The sequence below is a fragment of the Amblyraja radiata genome, chromosome 5 (assembly GCF_010909765.2).
Source record: "Amblyraja radiata isolate CabotCenter1 chromosome 5, sAmbRad1.1.pri, whole genome shotgun sequence".
In the NCBI taxonomy this organism is placed as follows: domain Eukaryota; kingdom Metazoa; phylum Chordata; class Chondrichthyes; order Rajiformes; family Rajidae; genus Amblyraja; species Amblyraja radiata.
In genome coordinates this window covers 50644205-50659610 of record NC_045960.1, presented here as the reverse complement: position 1 = coordinate 50659610, position 15406 = coordinate 50644205, and the positions used below count along the sequence as shown (strand labels likewise).

The 15406-nt window shown below is 42.4% G+C and overlaps 1 long non-coding RNA gene across 1 annotated transcript; it reads right to left on the bottom strand.

The window, feature by feature from the left end:
* Positions 1 to 457: 457 nt before the first annotated feature.
* LOC116972831 lies at positions 458 to 15152 on the bottom strand. The gene is made up of 3 exons (XR_004411904.1): positions 15115 to 15152; positions 6681 to 6683; positions 458 to 467 (listed from the first exon to the last, which is right to left on the bottom strand). It is a non-coding gene; the product is annotated as an uncharacterized LOC116972831 (long non-coding RNA).
* Positions 15153 to 15406: the final 254 nt, after the last annotated feature.

Here is a 15406-nt window from a genome sequence, read left to right as displayed (position 1 = left end):
TTCGTTTGATTTAACGGACGTGAGCACACAGTTAGCTGCAGACTCCGCCCAGGACAGGAAGGCTCTGCAGGAACGGAAGGGACGTCACGACCGCGGTGCCACAGGTGCTGTCGCCGAGGGAGGACGGACGGAGCCGCGGCTCGAGAGACTAACAGAGACTAACAGAGGCAAAGAGGTTTGCCTCGCACTGCAAGGGAGCAGTGGACCAGACAGGAAGAGCGGACGGAATTACCACTAGACAGCCAAACCAGTAGGTAATTTACGGCTGGGGTGAGTACTTTCCCATTTATAGGAGGTAGGATTATATAAATAAGGGGTGTATCAATACAGTAGGGGATTCTTAAACAGGACCAGTTAATTACCTATATAAGATGGGCGGTCAGGAGATGTGCCAATACTGCGAGATGTGGGAATTTGTCGACACCATTGATGTAGAAGATCCCTACAGCTGCAGTAAGTGTTTGAGGCTAGAGGAACTCCAGCTCCGCATTGATGAGCTGGAGACCCAACTTCATACGCTGCGGTACATCAGGGAGGGGGAGTATTACCTGGATGTTTTGTGCCAGGGGATGGTCACACCGACCAGTTTAACTAATTCAGTAGGCAGTGAGCAAGGAAAGGAAGGTGTGGCCATAAGCGAGGCAGGTAGGGGGAACCAGGAGGAGATGCGGCAGGAGCCACAGCCCTTGTCCCTGACGAGCATGACCGAGGCTCTTACTCAATGTAAGGACGGGATCAGGGGCTGTGGGAGGGATGAGCAACCTGGCTGCAGCACCATGGATCAGGAGGCCATTCAAGAGGGGGGAGTTAGAAGAAATGCCGTAGTGATAGGGGATAGTATTATTCGGGGGGTAGATAAGGTTCTCTGCGGCCAGCAGAACATGTCCCGAAGGCTGTGTTGCCTACCCGGTGCTAGGGTTAAGGATATCTCTGCGATGCTGGAGAGAAATTTGCAGTGGGAGGGGGAGGATCCAGTGGTCGTGGTCCATGTGGGGACCAATGACATAGGAAGGACGAGGAAGGAGGATCTGCTGAAGGAGTTTGAGCAGTTAGGGAATAAATTAAAAAGCAGAACCTCGAGGGTACTGATCTCCGGATTGCTACCTGAGCCACGGGCCAAATCGGCGAGGGTACGTAAAATTAAAAAGCTAAATGCGTGGCTCAAAGACTGGTGTGGGAAAAATGGGTTTGGTTTCTTGGGCCACTGGCACCTGTACTGGGACAGGGGGGATCTGTTCTGTAAGGACGGACTTCACCTGAACGGTGCTGGGACTGGGGTCCTGGCAAATCATATAACTAGGGCAGTAGAGAGGTCTTTAACCTAAGTAGCGGGGGGGAGGTATCAAGGGGGGTAATAACGGCAGGGGTAGAGGAAATAGAGCAGGGTATCAGTGGGGAAGCGGAAATTCAAAATGTGACAGGAGACGGAATTTGTGAAGATAAAGATCTAGATGTAAAAGGGGCAAAAACGGAAAGGAAGGGTAGTAAAAATCATCTGAAAGTGCTTTATCTAAATGCACGGAGTATTCGTAATAAGATAAATGAATTAACGGTGCAATTAAGTATATATAGTTATGATATCGTGGCCATTACGGAGACATGGCTGCAAGGAGATCAGGACTGGGAGTTAAATATAGAGGGGTACTCGACAATTAGGAAAGATAGACAGGAAAGAAAGGGAGGAGGGGTGGCCCTTTTAATAAGGGAGGGAATAACGGCAATAGAGAGGAAGGATATTGCGTTGAAGGATCAGGATAGTGAAACAGCTTGGGTACAGATAGAGAATAATAAGGGGAAAAAAACACTAGTGGGTGTAATTTATAGACCTCCAAATAGCTGTGACGCTGTTAGTCAGAACATAAATCTGCAAATAGTTGACGCATGTAAAAAGGGAACTGCTGTAATCATGGGGGACTTCAATTTTCATATTAATTGGGCAAACCAAACTGGGCAGGGTAGACTAGAGGAAGAGTTTATAGAATGTATTAGAGACGGGTTCCTAGAACAGTATGTTACCGAACCGACAAGGGGGGAGGCAATCTTGGATCTGGTCCTGTGTAATGAAGCAGGATTAATTAAAAATGTCATAGTTAGGGACTCGTTGGGAACAAGTGACCACAATATGGTCGAATTCCATATTCAAATAGAAGGGGAGCAGGTTGAAACTCAGGCTAGGGTGCTTAGTCTAAATAAGGGGGATTATGAAGGTATGAGGACTGAGCTGATCAAAGTTGACTGGGATAGCAGACTCAAGAATAAGACGGTACATGAGCAGTGGTGTACGTTTAAGGGTATACTGTATAACCTTCAAGAAAAATTTATTCCTATGAAGAAAAAAAGGGGTAAGGGTAAGAACAGTCAGCCATGGCTCAGTAAAACTATAAAGGATAGTATTCGGCTGAAGGCAAGGGCATATAAGGTAGCCAGAGATAGTGGGAGGGTAGAGGATTGGGAAGCATTTAAAGGTCAGCAAAAAATAACTAAGAGATTAATTAAGACGGGGAAAATAGACTATGAAAGGAATTTAGCGAACAACATAAAAACTAATAGTAAGAGTTTTTATAGCTATATAAAAAGAAAAAGGGTGGCTAAGGTGAACGTTGGTCCATTGGAGGGTGAGACTGGAGAGTTGTTGGTGGGGAACATGGAAATGGCAAAGGCATTAAACGAGTATTTTGTATCAGTCTTCACCATAGAAGACACAAAAAATATTCCAACGCTGGATAAACAGGGGGCGGTAGGAATGGAGGAGCTAAATACTATTAAGATCACCAAGGAGGTGGTATTAGGGAAATTAATGAGACTGAAGGAGGATAAATCCCCTGGGCCTGATGGATTACATCCAAGGGTCTTGAGGGAGATAGCGGTGGGGATTGTGGATGCATTGGTGATAATTTTCCAAAACTCCCTGGAGGCAGGAACGGTCCCAGTGGATTGGAAAATGGCCAATGTAACACCTATATTTAAAAAAGGAAGTAAACAGAAGGCGGGTAACTATAGACCGGTTAGTCTAACATCGGTGGTGGGTAAAATGTTAGAGACAATTATTAAAGAAACACTAACGGGGCACTTGGATAAACATGACTTCATCGGACAGAACCAGCATGGTTTTGTGAAGGGGAAGTCCTGTTTAACGAATCTGCTCGAATTCTTTGAGGAAGTAACAACCCGGGTGGATAAAGGGGAACCGGTGGATGTGGTATACTTGGACTTCCAAAAGGCTTTTGACAAGGTGCCACATAAGAGACTATTGCTAAAAATAAAAAATTATGGGATTGGGGGTAATATATTAGCATGGGTAGAGGATTGGCTAACAAATAGGAAGCAGAGAGTGGGGATAAATGGTTCATACTCGGGATGGCAACCGGTAACTAGCGGGGTTCCGCAAGGGTCGGTGCTGGGACCCCAGTTGTTCACAATTTATATAAATGATTTGGAGGAGGGAACCAAGTGTAATATATCAAAATTTGCGGACGATACAAAAATGGGAGGAAAAGTAGGGGATGAGGAGGATAGGAAGAGTCTGCAAAAGGATATAGATAAGCTAGGTGAGTGGGCAACAACTTGGCAGATGAAATTTAATACTAATAAATGTGAAGTCATTCACTTTGGGAAAAAAAATGATAGGGCAAGTTATTTTCTAAATGAGGAGGAGCTGCGTTGTAATGCAACGCAAAGGGATCTAGGGGTATTAGTACATGAATCACTAAAAGTTAGTATGCAGGTGCAGCAAGCAATCAGGAAGGCCAATGGAGTTTTGGCCTTTATTGCTAGGGGGATTGAGTATAAAAACACGGAGGTCTTGCTGCAGCTGTACACAGTATTAGTGAGACCACATTTGGAATACTGTGTACAGTTCTGGGGTCCATACTTAAGAAAGGATGTACTAGCCCTGGAGGCAGTGCAGCGAAGGTTTACAAGATTAATTCCTGCAATGAGGGGATTGACATATGAGGAAAGGTTAAGTAGGCTGGAACTCTACTCTTTGGAGTTTAGAAGAATGAGAGGCGATCTCATTGAAACATATAAGATCGTGAGGGGCCTTGATCGGGTGGATGCACCGAGGATGTTCCCAATGATCGGGGAAACTAGAACTAGGGGACATAGTTGCAGAATAAGGGGGGGCTCTTTTAAAACTGAGATGAGGAAGAACTTCTTCACCCAGAGGGTGGTTAATTTATGGAATTCACTGCCCCAGGGAGCAGTGGAAGCAGAAACTTTAAATATATTTAAGACTAAAATAGATGGTTTTTTAGCTGCCAAGGGGATAAGGGGCTACGGGGAGAGGGCAGGGATATGGACCTAGGTATGGTTAGTATAGTAAGACCTGAGTGATCTCCTGGACAAGTGTCGATCGCCTGGATTGGGGTCGGAGAGGAATTTCCCGGATTTTTTTCCCGAATTGGACCTGGGTTTTTATCCGTTTTTTTGCCTCCCCCAGGAGATCGCGAGGTTCTTGGGGTGGAGAGGGGTGATAGCGGTATAAAGGGGAGGGTAATGTCTTGTGTTCTGTGTCTTGTGTCTACTGTTTGTGGGTAAGTGTGTCTGTTTAGTGTTCAGCCATGAGCGAATGGCGGTGCGGGCTCGACGGACCTGGTGGTCTACTCTCGCACCTACTTTCTATGTTTCTATGTTTCTATGTTGCTCTGTGGTAAACTGGAGTAGACCAGGTGCCAGTAAAGCTGCCTTCTTCTGCTTGGCGTTGAGCTTTATAGAGGTAATTTCATGCTTTTCATTGTGTAATGTCAAATGCTGAAAGCCATTTGGATATCCTTCTGACTTGCAGCCACAGTAATTTTATGGCTGGTCTAGATGAATGTGGTCACTGGTCACCTCCCCTGGATATCAGTGGGGCCTTACGATAGTAATTCAATAGATAAATGGTAAATGATCAATTGTTATTAAAATGTCATAAATTGCCATAAAAGTGCAAAAAAAACCAGTGAATCTGAAGGTAAAGGAGAATAATCTGTGGGAAAGTAATATGTCATCAATTACCACAGATTAGTCTCCTTAACCACAAATTGTCACTGTTTGGCACTTTTAGGATATAAAAGTTACTGCAGCTCACACCAAAACATTTAGATATTGCAGCAATTATTTCATTTGCTGAATTGTTGTTGATTGGAATTGAATATTGCTAAATTATCAGTAAATATCATCAAGTCTGACGTGAAAGATGGGCGTTCATCGATGAAGCAGCTAAAAATGCTTGAACCTTGGGAACTCCCTGAAGAACATCTGCAGTGATGTCCTGAGGCTGAGATAATTGACTCCAACTGCCACATCCATTGTTGTTTAGTGTGACACCCACCACTGGAGTATTTTCCTCTTGATGTCCATTGACTTCAATTCAACCTAGGCTCTTGATACCACAATTGTTGAAATGATGTTTTGTGTCACGTACACCAATTCTCATCTCCCCTCTGGAAATTAGCTCTTTAATCTCTGAAGATTCTGTTCAGATCTGGAGCTGAGTAGTCTTGGTAAATCCTAAACTAGGTATTGTTGAGCACGTTAATAGATCCAATTAATAGCTGTCACTTAAAACCAATCATAGCTTTGTTGATAGTATCTTTGATAATAACTACTATCATTTCACTGACAATTGAGTGTTGGATGTTTGTGTAATTGTAACCAATTTGGATTACTCCTGTTCCTTATGAAAGGGATATATCTGGGCGATTTTCATATTATTTGAACAATTACTTGATATTACTGAACAAAAGCCACATTGTGACAGTATTAGACAATTTGTCTGGAGATGCAGTTAGTTCTGAAGTGCAGGTCTGCAGTGTGACAACCAGGTTATGATTTGATCCCATAGCTACTGTTACAACCAATGCTCATGGCTGTACCTTGATGTTATGTGGGGTGAACTGAATTGGCTGCCTTCTGTGATGATCCACCTTGACTTCTCAAGAGGAAGCCAAGATGGGCCATTCACTGCATTTCTGGCTGAATATCTTTCTTGTTTTTGGTGTACTTGCAGGGCCCCTGCCACTGTTGAGGATGGTTGTCCTGGAAGCTTCCGCCCTCCTTCAATGACAATGGTCTGGGGCCTTTACTATCTTCATATACATAAAACAGAGACATATATGTGGTTCTGTATTTCTATAGGAGAGAAATATAAAATTAAAGTTATTTAATTCTGTAAAAGAATGGACTAAATGTAAGTTAGGAATAAACAATTAGCCATTTGTAAAATATTGACTGACAATGGGAGAGGAAATCTTAATGTAAAATGAGACAAAACAAACCCCTAGAAAAATTCAAACGGATATTAATTCCTTGAATTAATTTTCCTAATGACTTAAATAACTAATTCCAGATATTAGTCCATTGAGAACCAACATTAGAGTAAGTTTTAAAAGTGAAACAGAGAAGTTAATGACTAGTAGGAACAAACCATCTGTCACCAGGGAAGTGATCGCAGATAGAGAAGGAGCCAATATTGGTTAAAGTGAAAGAAATTTCCTGATTTCAAGCAAAACAAAATTCTACTAAAATTTATAATGTTACTAGAATGAGTGGGACCCGTTGGGTCCCAGCATCACACAGGAGGGCTGGTCATCCAACGCAATACTCCACCTCTCCACCAATTCTAATATTGGTGGCCAGTTGGGGGGGGGGGGGGGGCTTTCTGGAGCGCTAGTATGGGTGTTGTGGGCTGAAGGGACTGGCTTCCAGAGGGCTATTATACAAATTGTGCGCCAAATGGATTCTTGGGCTGGCGTCTCAGTCAATCAAGCCTGTTGCGCTGGCAACTCACTCACTCACAGCTGGTGGGCTGGTAGTTGACTCACGGCTAATCCTTGAAATTCTATTTCAAGCAGGGTATAAAGCCACCAAATTCAAGTACAGTTTCTTACCACTTCTAGCAGGGTGCAAGGCCACCAAATTCAAGTGCAGTTTCATACCATTTGAAATAGGGTGCAAAGCCACTAAAGACAGCGAGTCGTGACCTCTCCCTCCTCCATCTTGCAGAGACTGAGCCACACCCACATTTCCGGGTTTTATAACACCTCCCCCCCCCCCACCGGAAAAGGTGTGGCTTTCATGGAGTGATTGACAGGAGAGAGATTCTCAACATTTAAAAAAAAACTAATAACACTTTTATTTTTCATTGATGGGAAGAATTCTCTGCACCTGCTCAGCGGAAGGGGGACTGAGTAAGATGGCCAAACATCACAGCCGTAAGTGGTAGCGTTTTATCTAAAATCAATATACAGTGCAGTAAGTGGTGCCTTTTAACTTCAAGCCAATGCATCCAAGCCACCATTTGCAGTAAGTAATGCCTTTTAACTTCAAGCCATTTCATCCAAGCCACCATTTGCAGTAAGTAGTGCCTTTCAACTTCAAACCAAACCCAAGCCACACCCAAGCCTCCATTAGCAGTAAGAGGTGCCTTTCAACTTCAAGTCAAAGCTCCCAAGCCATCATTTGCAGTAAGTAGTGCCTTTCAACTTCAAGCCAAAGCTCCCAAGCCACACCCAAGCCATCATTTGCAGTGTGGTGTCTTTCAACTTCAAGCCACACCCAAGCCACACCCAAGCCATCATTTGCAGTAAGTAGTGCCTTTCAACTTCAAAGCTCCCAAGCCACCATTTGCAGTAAGTGGTGTCTTCAAACTTCAAGCCACACCCAAGCCATCATTTGCAGTAAGTGGTGTCTTTCAACTTCAAGCCAAAGCAACCAAGCCACCATTTGCTGTAAGTAGTGCCTTTCAACTTCAAGCCAAAGTAACCAAGCCACCATTTGCAGTAATAGTGCCTTTCAACTTCAAACCAAAGCTCCCAAGCCACCATTTGCAGTAAGTAGTGATTTCAACTTCAAGCTAAAGCACCCAAGCCACCATTTGCAGTAAGTAGTGCCTTTCAACTTCATGCCACCATTTGCAGTAAGTAATGCCTTTCAACTTCAAGCCAATGCACTCACGCCCCCCCCATTTGCAGTAAGTAGTGCCTTTCAACTTCAAGCCACACCCACGCCCCCCATTTCCAGGAAGTAGTGCCTTTCAACTTCAAGTCAAAGCTCCCAAGCCACCATTTGCAGTAAGTAGTGCCTTTCAACTTCAAGCCAAAGCACCCAATCCACCATTTGCAGTAAGTAGTGCCTTTCAACTGCATGCCACCATTTGCAGTAAGTAGTGCCTTTCAATTTCAAGACACACCCAAGCCAAGCCAACCGGGGGGGGGGGGGCTTTCTGGAGCGCTAGTATGAACCATTTTAGAACCAATAGACATTTTATTTGCAAGCTTTAGAACCAATAGAGACACTTTTTGCAAGCTTTAGAACCAATAGACATGTTTTGCAAGCTTTAGAACCAATAGACATTTTTTTGCAAGCTTTAGAACCAATAGACATTTTATTGCACGCTTTAGAACCAATAGACATTTTTTTGCAAGCTTTAAAACCAATAGTAAATGTTTTGCAAGCTTTAGAACCAATAGACATTGTTTTGCAAGCTTTAGAACCAATAGACATTGTTTGCAAGCTTTAGAACCAATAGACATTTTTTGCAAGCTTTAGAAGCAATAGACACTTTTTGCAAGCTTTAGAAGCAATAGAGACACTTTTTGCAAGCTTTAGAATAGAGACACTTTTTGCAAGCTTTAGAACCAATAGACACTTTTTGCAAGCTTTAGAACCAATAGACATATTTTTTGCAAGCTTTAGAACCAATAAACATATTTTTGCAAGCTTTAGAACCAATAGACATATTGTTGCAAGCTTTAGAACCAATAGACATTTTTTGAAAGCTTTAGAACCAATAGACATTTTTTGCAAGCTTTAGAACCAATAGACATTTTTTGCAAGCTTTAGAACCAATAGACATTGTGTTGCAAGCTTTAGAACCAATAGACATTTTTTGCAAGCTTTAGAACCAATAGAGACACTTTTTGCAAGCTTTAGAACCAATAGAGACACTTTTTGCTAGCTTTAGAAGCAATAGACACTTTTTGCAAGCTTTAGAAGCAATTGAGACACTTTTTGAAAGCGTTAGAAGCAATAGACACTTTTTGCAAGCTTTAGAACCAATAGACGCTTTGTGCAAGCTTTAGAACAAATAGACATTTTTGTGCAAGCTTTAGAACCAATAGACATATTTTTGCAAGCTTTAGAACCAAATAGACATATTGTTACAAGCTTTAGAACCAATAGACATTTTTTGCAAGCTATAGAACCAATAGACACTTTTTTCCCACGCTTTAGAACCAATAGACATTTTTTGCAAGCTTTAGAACCAATAGACATTTTTTGCAAGCTTTAGAACCAATAGACATTGTTTTGCAAGCTTTAGAACCAATAGACATTGTTTTGCAAGCTTTAGAACCAATAGACATTTTTTTCCCAAGCTTTAGAACCAATAGACATTTTTTGCAAGCGTTAGAACTAATAGAGACACATTTTGCAAGCTTTAGAACCAATAGAGACACTTTTTGCTAGCTTTAGGACCAATAGACATTTTATGCAAGCTTTAGAACCAATAGACATTTTATGCAAGCTTTAGAACCAATAGACATTTTTTTGCAAGCTTTAGAACCAATAGGCATTTTTTTTGCAAGCTTTAGAACGAATAGACATTTTTTTGCAAGCTTTAGAACCAATAGACATTTATTGCAAGCTTTAGAACCAATAGACATTTTTTTGCAAGCTTTAGAACCAATAGACATTTTTTGCTAGCTTTACAACCAATAGAGACACTTTTTGCAAGCTTTAGAACCAATAGACATTTTTTGCAAGCTTTAGAACCAATAGACATTGTTTTGCAAGCTTTGGAACCAATAGACACTTTTTTTTGCAAGCTTTAGAACCAATAGACATTTTTTGCAAGCTTTAGAACCAATATACATTTTTTTGCAAGCTTTAGAACCAATAGATATTTTTTGCAAGCTTTACAACCAATAGAGACACTTTTTGCAAGCTTTAGAACCAATAGACATTTATTTGCAAACTTTAGAACCAATAGCCTTTTTTTGCAAACTTTAGAACCAATAGCCTTTTTTTGCAAACTTTAGAACCAATAGACATTTATTGCAAGCTTTAGAACCAATAGACATTTTTTTGCAAGCTTTAGAACCAATAGACATTTTTTGTAAGCTTTACAACCAATAGAGACACTTTTTGCAAGCTTTAGAACCAATAGACATTTTTTGCAAGCTTTAGAACCAATAGACATTTTTTTGCAAGCTTTAGAACCAATAGTCACTTTTTTTGCAAGCTTTAGAACCAATAGACATGAAGAAGATGGAGAAGATGAAAGTGGATCCATCACTGGTACTGTGGTGTTTGGATTACCTTTCCCTCAGACCACAGTACGTGCGCCTACAGAACAGTGTCTCGAGCACCATCTTGAGCAGCACAGGGGCTCCACAAGGAACTGTGCTGGCTCCGTTCCTGTTTACCATCTACACAGCGGATCTCCAATGTAACACCAACAGCTGCTTTTTGCAGAAGTTTTCAGATGATACAGCTGTTGTCGACCTCATTAAAGGGGGCAATGAGGAGGAGTATAGAGACATAATAAGTAACTTTGTGGAGTGGAGCGCACACAATAACCTCCATCTTAACACCAAAAAAACAAAGGAGATAGTTGTGGACTTCAGGAGGGGGAGGAGGAGGACTCAAGCAACGCCGATCACCATTAAGGGCACTGAGGTGGAGGTGGTCGCTAATCACAGGTACCTTGGGGTGCAGCTTGATAGTGAGCTGAACTGGAAGTGTCATATGGAGGCGGTGTACAGGAAGGGACAAAGCCGACTGTATTTTTTAAGGAGGCTGAGGTCATTTAATATCTGCCAACCCCTACTGTGCAGTGTCTACCATTCAGTGGTGGCCAGTGCTCTGTTTTTTGCTGTGGCCTGTTGGGGAGATGGCGCCCGTATAGCGGATAAAAACAGACTGGACAAACTAAGGCCGGCTCAGTGGTCGGGGCTGAGCAACGAACGGTCCAGCAGGTGGCAGAGGCCAGAACTCTGAACAAACTAGGTTCTATAATGACCAACCCCACTCACCCACTCCATGCCCTGAAGGTGATCAAGAGTAGCATCTTCAGTCAGAGGCTGATTGCACCAATGTGCAAAACTGAGAGACATAGGAAGTCCTGTTTACCAGCTGCTATAAGATTACATAATGCGCATAAATAACTGCACTTTTTTAAAATTAATTGTATTTTAACTTGTATTTTAACGTATTTTAACTTGTTAAGTATGGAAGCCATTTGAGGAAATGTGTGGTGTTATGTCTGTCTTGAAGCTGTCGTGGCACTGTAATTTCCTGAAAAGGATTATTAAAGGTATAATCTAATCTAATCTAGACATTTTTTGCAAGCTTTAGAACCAACAGAGACATTTTTTGCAATCTTTAGAACCAATAGAGACACATTTTGCAAGCTTTAGAACCAATAGACATTTTTTGAAAGCTTTAGAACCAATAGACATGTTTTTGCAAGCTTTAGAACCAATAGACATTTTTTTGTAAGCTTTAGAACCAATAGACACTTTTTTTTTGCAAGTTTAGAACCAATAGACACATTCTGCAAGCATTTTAGAACCACTAAGGGCACTTACATTTGAGTAGACATATGTTCTGTGTTATTCACAGCTCTGAGAAATGTGACCCTCTGCCTTACTCCATCTTGAAGAGACTGTGTGGCACATCACTTCCTGGTTTTATAGTCCCTCCCCCCTGCCGCCAGCGGGGGTAGCAGAGAGAATGGGGAATTTTGTAAAAACATTAATATCTCTGTCATTTATAATCAACGGGAAAAATCCTCAGCACACATGCGGCGGAGGGGGGCTCTGAGCAAAGTGTCCAAAAATGACGGCCGTAGGTGGCGGCGTTCTCTCGGAAATCACAGCACAGATGGCCAAAACCGGTCAAGAACAGACTTTTAGTAATATAGATAGATAAGTTAAAATATGTACCCAACACTCTTGCATAAGAAGCAGTTCTAACAATATGAAGTTCCTGGCAAGATACACCCTATCTTACTTTCATGGCTTCTGGCACTAGACTGAGCTGTATTCTTTAATTTAATGAGACATTGGCACAATCGGTTACTGCTTGCAAACAAAATAATTGTTCAGTAGAATCAGCCTTTTGAGCAACGTTCAAAGAGATTTCCATACAGGAAATAGCAGTCTTGGAAGAGAAGATCTCACGCTATTACTAGAAGCATTATTATGTGATATTTTGGTGCTTGAAAAATTAATGTTAGAGCTGACTTTGTTCTGCTCACAACTCATGAACCTATTAACCTGTTTTTTCTTTTAGTACCAGTCTATAAATCTTAAGCCAAAATTCCTTCCCTCCCTGACACATCCCTGTTGTGATTTTGGAGGATTGCACTAGATGGGATGTAAATTGATTTTGATTCCACTTTGCCACAGACAGCCTTCACTTTTCCTGGTTGGTCAAATAATTCAATGTTTAATTGTTTAATTGTCATATGAACCGAAAAGGAACTATGCAATTCTTACCTGTAGCAGCATGACAGGTTTGTAAACACAATACGTAACATAACAATTTAAAAATTCAATAATTAAAAAAACAATATTGTGCAAAACAATACAAAGCTAAATTAGGCCATTGACAAAGGGATGAGAGGACTATTATTACTTCTATTGCAATGCCTCCATCTCCAGTACTCAAAAGCTCACAAAATATCTGCTCTGGTGGGTGTTTACTAGTCAGACGCCTGATCAACAGCACTGTGGAAGGACTGTGGCAGTTCAAGTATTGCTTTCTCTGTGGCAATTAGCAATGGGCAATAAATACTGGCCTTGTCACCAAATCTTAAGATTCAAGATTCAAGAGAGTTTATTGTCATGTGTCCCAGATAGGACAATTAAATTCTTGCTTTGCTTCAGCACAACAGAATATAGTAGGCATGAATACAGAACAGATCAGTGTGTCCATATACCATTATATAAATATATACACACATGAATAAATAAAATGATAAAGTGTAAATAAACAGATAATGGGCTATTAATGTTCAGAGTTTTGTTTGAGTTGAGTTTAATAGCCTGATGGCTGTGGGGAAGCAGCTATTCCTGAACCTGGACGTTGCAGTCTTCAGGCTCCTGTACCTTCAACCTGAAGGTAGTGGGGAGATGGTGGCCAGGATGGTGTGGGTCCTTGATGATGCTGCCAGCCTTTTTCAGGCAGTGACTGCGATAAGTCCCCTCGATGGTAGGGAGATCAGAGCCGATGATGGACTGGGCAGTGTTTACTACTTTTTGCAGTCTTTTCCGCTCCTAGGCGCTCAAGTTTCTGAACCAAGCCACGATGTAACCGGTCAGCATGCTCTCTGCTGTGCACCTGTAGAAGTTCTCAGGAAGTAAAGGCGCTGATGTGCTATCTTTATTATTGCATCAGTGTCCTCGAACCAGGAGAGATCTTCAGAGATGTGCACACCCAGGAATTTGAAGCTCTTGACCCTTTCCAAAATGGATAAATAAAAATGCAGATAGTATTTGATACTTTGAGATGTCACATATTCTAAGATCTAAGATGTTGCGGCCCCATTTAGAGTATTGTGTTCAGTTCTGGGCACTGTGTTATAGGAAATATATTGTCAAGTTGGAAAGGGTACAGAGAAGATTTACGAAGATGTTGCCAGAACTAGAGGGTCTGAGCTATAGGCAGAGGTTGAGTTGGTTGGGACTCTATTCCTTGGAATGCAGGAGGATGAGGGGTGATCTTATAGAGGTGTATAAGATCATGAGAGGAATACATCGGGTAGATGCACAGAGTCTCTAGCCCAGAGTAGGTGAATTGATGATCAGAGGACATAGGTTTAAGGTGAAGGGGAAAAGATGTGATAGGAGGGGTAATTTTTTCACACACAGGGTGGTGGATGTATGGAACAAGCTGCCAGAGGATGTAGTTGAAGCAGGGACATTTAAGAATCAGTTGGACAGGTACATGGATCGGATCCGTTTGGAGGGATATGGGCAAAATGCTGGCAGGTGGGACCAGTGTAGCTGGGACATGTTGGCCGATGTGGGCAAGTTTCCACACTTTATCACTCTATGACTCTGTAACTATCTCTTCCTATGAGAGAACTCAGAATAGAGTGTCTATTTTGGCAGTCTGCTTGAGGATGGGTGATTATTCTGTACTGCACAGCAGAGCAGAGCAAGTATAATTAGGGCCTCAGTGGTAGGAATATTAACCTTGAAGATGACTGTGATTTATTTACTTATATAAAAACTTATGTACTTATGTACTTGTAAAGAGCTCAAACTCACACGGGTTGAAACACAAGCATCTTTATTATTCAGGTCATTAACCACACAGCAGGTCATCACTCGTTCACACTGCTACTCAGACTGGCAAGAAGTGGACAGGATCTTACACTATGAATGTTACAATTAGGCGGGGTTATAATCACTAAGCATTCTAATTGGCTAACATGCTATAGCCAATCTACATCTCTTCTTCTGTAAATTAAAAGTAGATACAGTGTTTTCACTACGATGAGTAAACAAATTGTTTAATGCAAAACACTACATCTAAGAATAATGAAGTTAAACATAGTCGCCGTATCTATCAGGTGGCTTACTAACCCGCCCGGTCCGGGTATGCTAGCGAGCTGCCTCATCAACCTTTTCCTCGGAAAAGTTAAGGGCACGTCTGGGTGAACCAACGGGGCTCTGGGGGAACACTGTAGGGGAAGACCGTCGCGGGGGTACAAGGGGGAGGGGGGGGTGGGTGAGGGGGTAGACTGACGCAGGGACTGGCAGCTGCAGGCACTGGTGCGACTGGAACAGCGATCACTTTAAAGTTCAATGGAGGAGCGTCAGGACCCTGGAGCGCCGGACGTCGTTCCTTCACTGGAAGGATGTGTTGATGGTTGCGTCTGTAGATGGTGCCGCCGACATCGACAAGGTGGGATTGTGGTTCTTTCGCGGGGCCATGGATGAACCCCAGTTTGGTATGATCTTTGTTAGTCTGTAAACGAACAACTTGGCCTTGGATTAGTGGCTTGAGTGGCTTGCTGGTTTAGTCGTAGGCACGTTTCTACGCATCTCGATTGGACTGTACGCGCATTTGAATTACAGCAGGGCAGAGAACTTTAGGCTTTAGGTGATCCTGAGTCACGGGCAGTGGGGGTCTTGTCCGCCTGGACATCAGTCGTTGGGCAAGACACCGTCTCTGGCAATATTTCTCAGACTCAGTAAGTCTATGTAGATATCAGATTTTGCCAGGAAGGACCGTTCCATAATTTGTTTAGCGCTGCGAACAGCACGTTCGGCAAGTCCGTTGGACTGTGGTTACACGGGGCTGCTGGTGACATGTTTAAAGTTCCAGCGTTTGGCAAAGTCTTTAAACATTTGGCTGGAGAATTGTGTCCCGTTGTCAGTCTGAAGGCGGGCTGGAGCGCCGTATATGG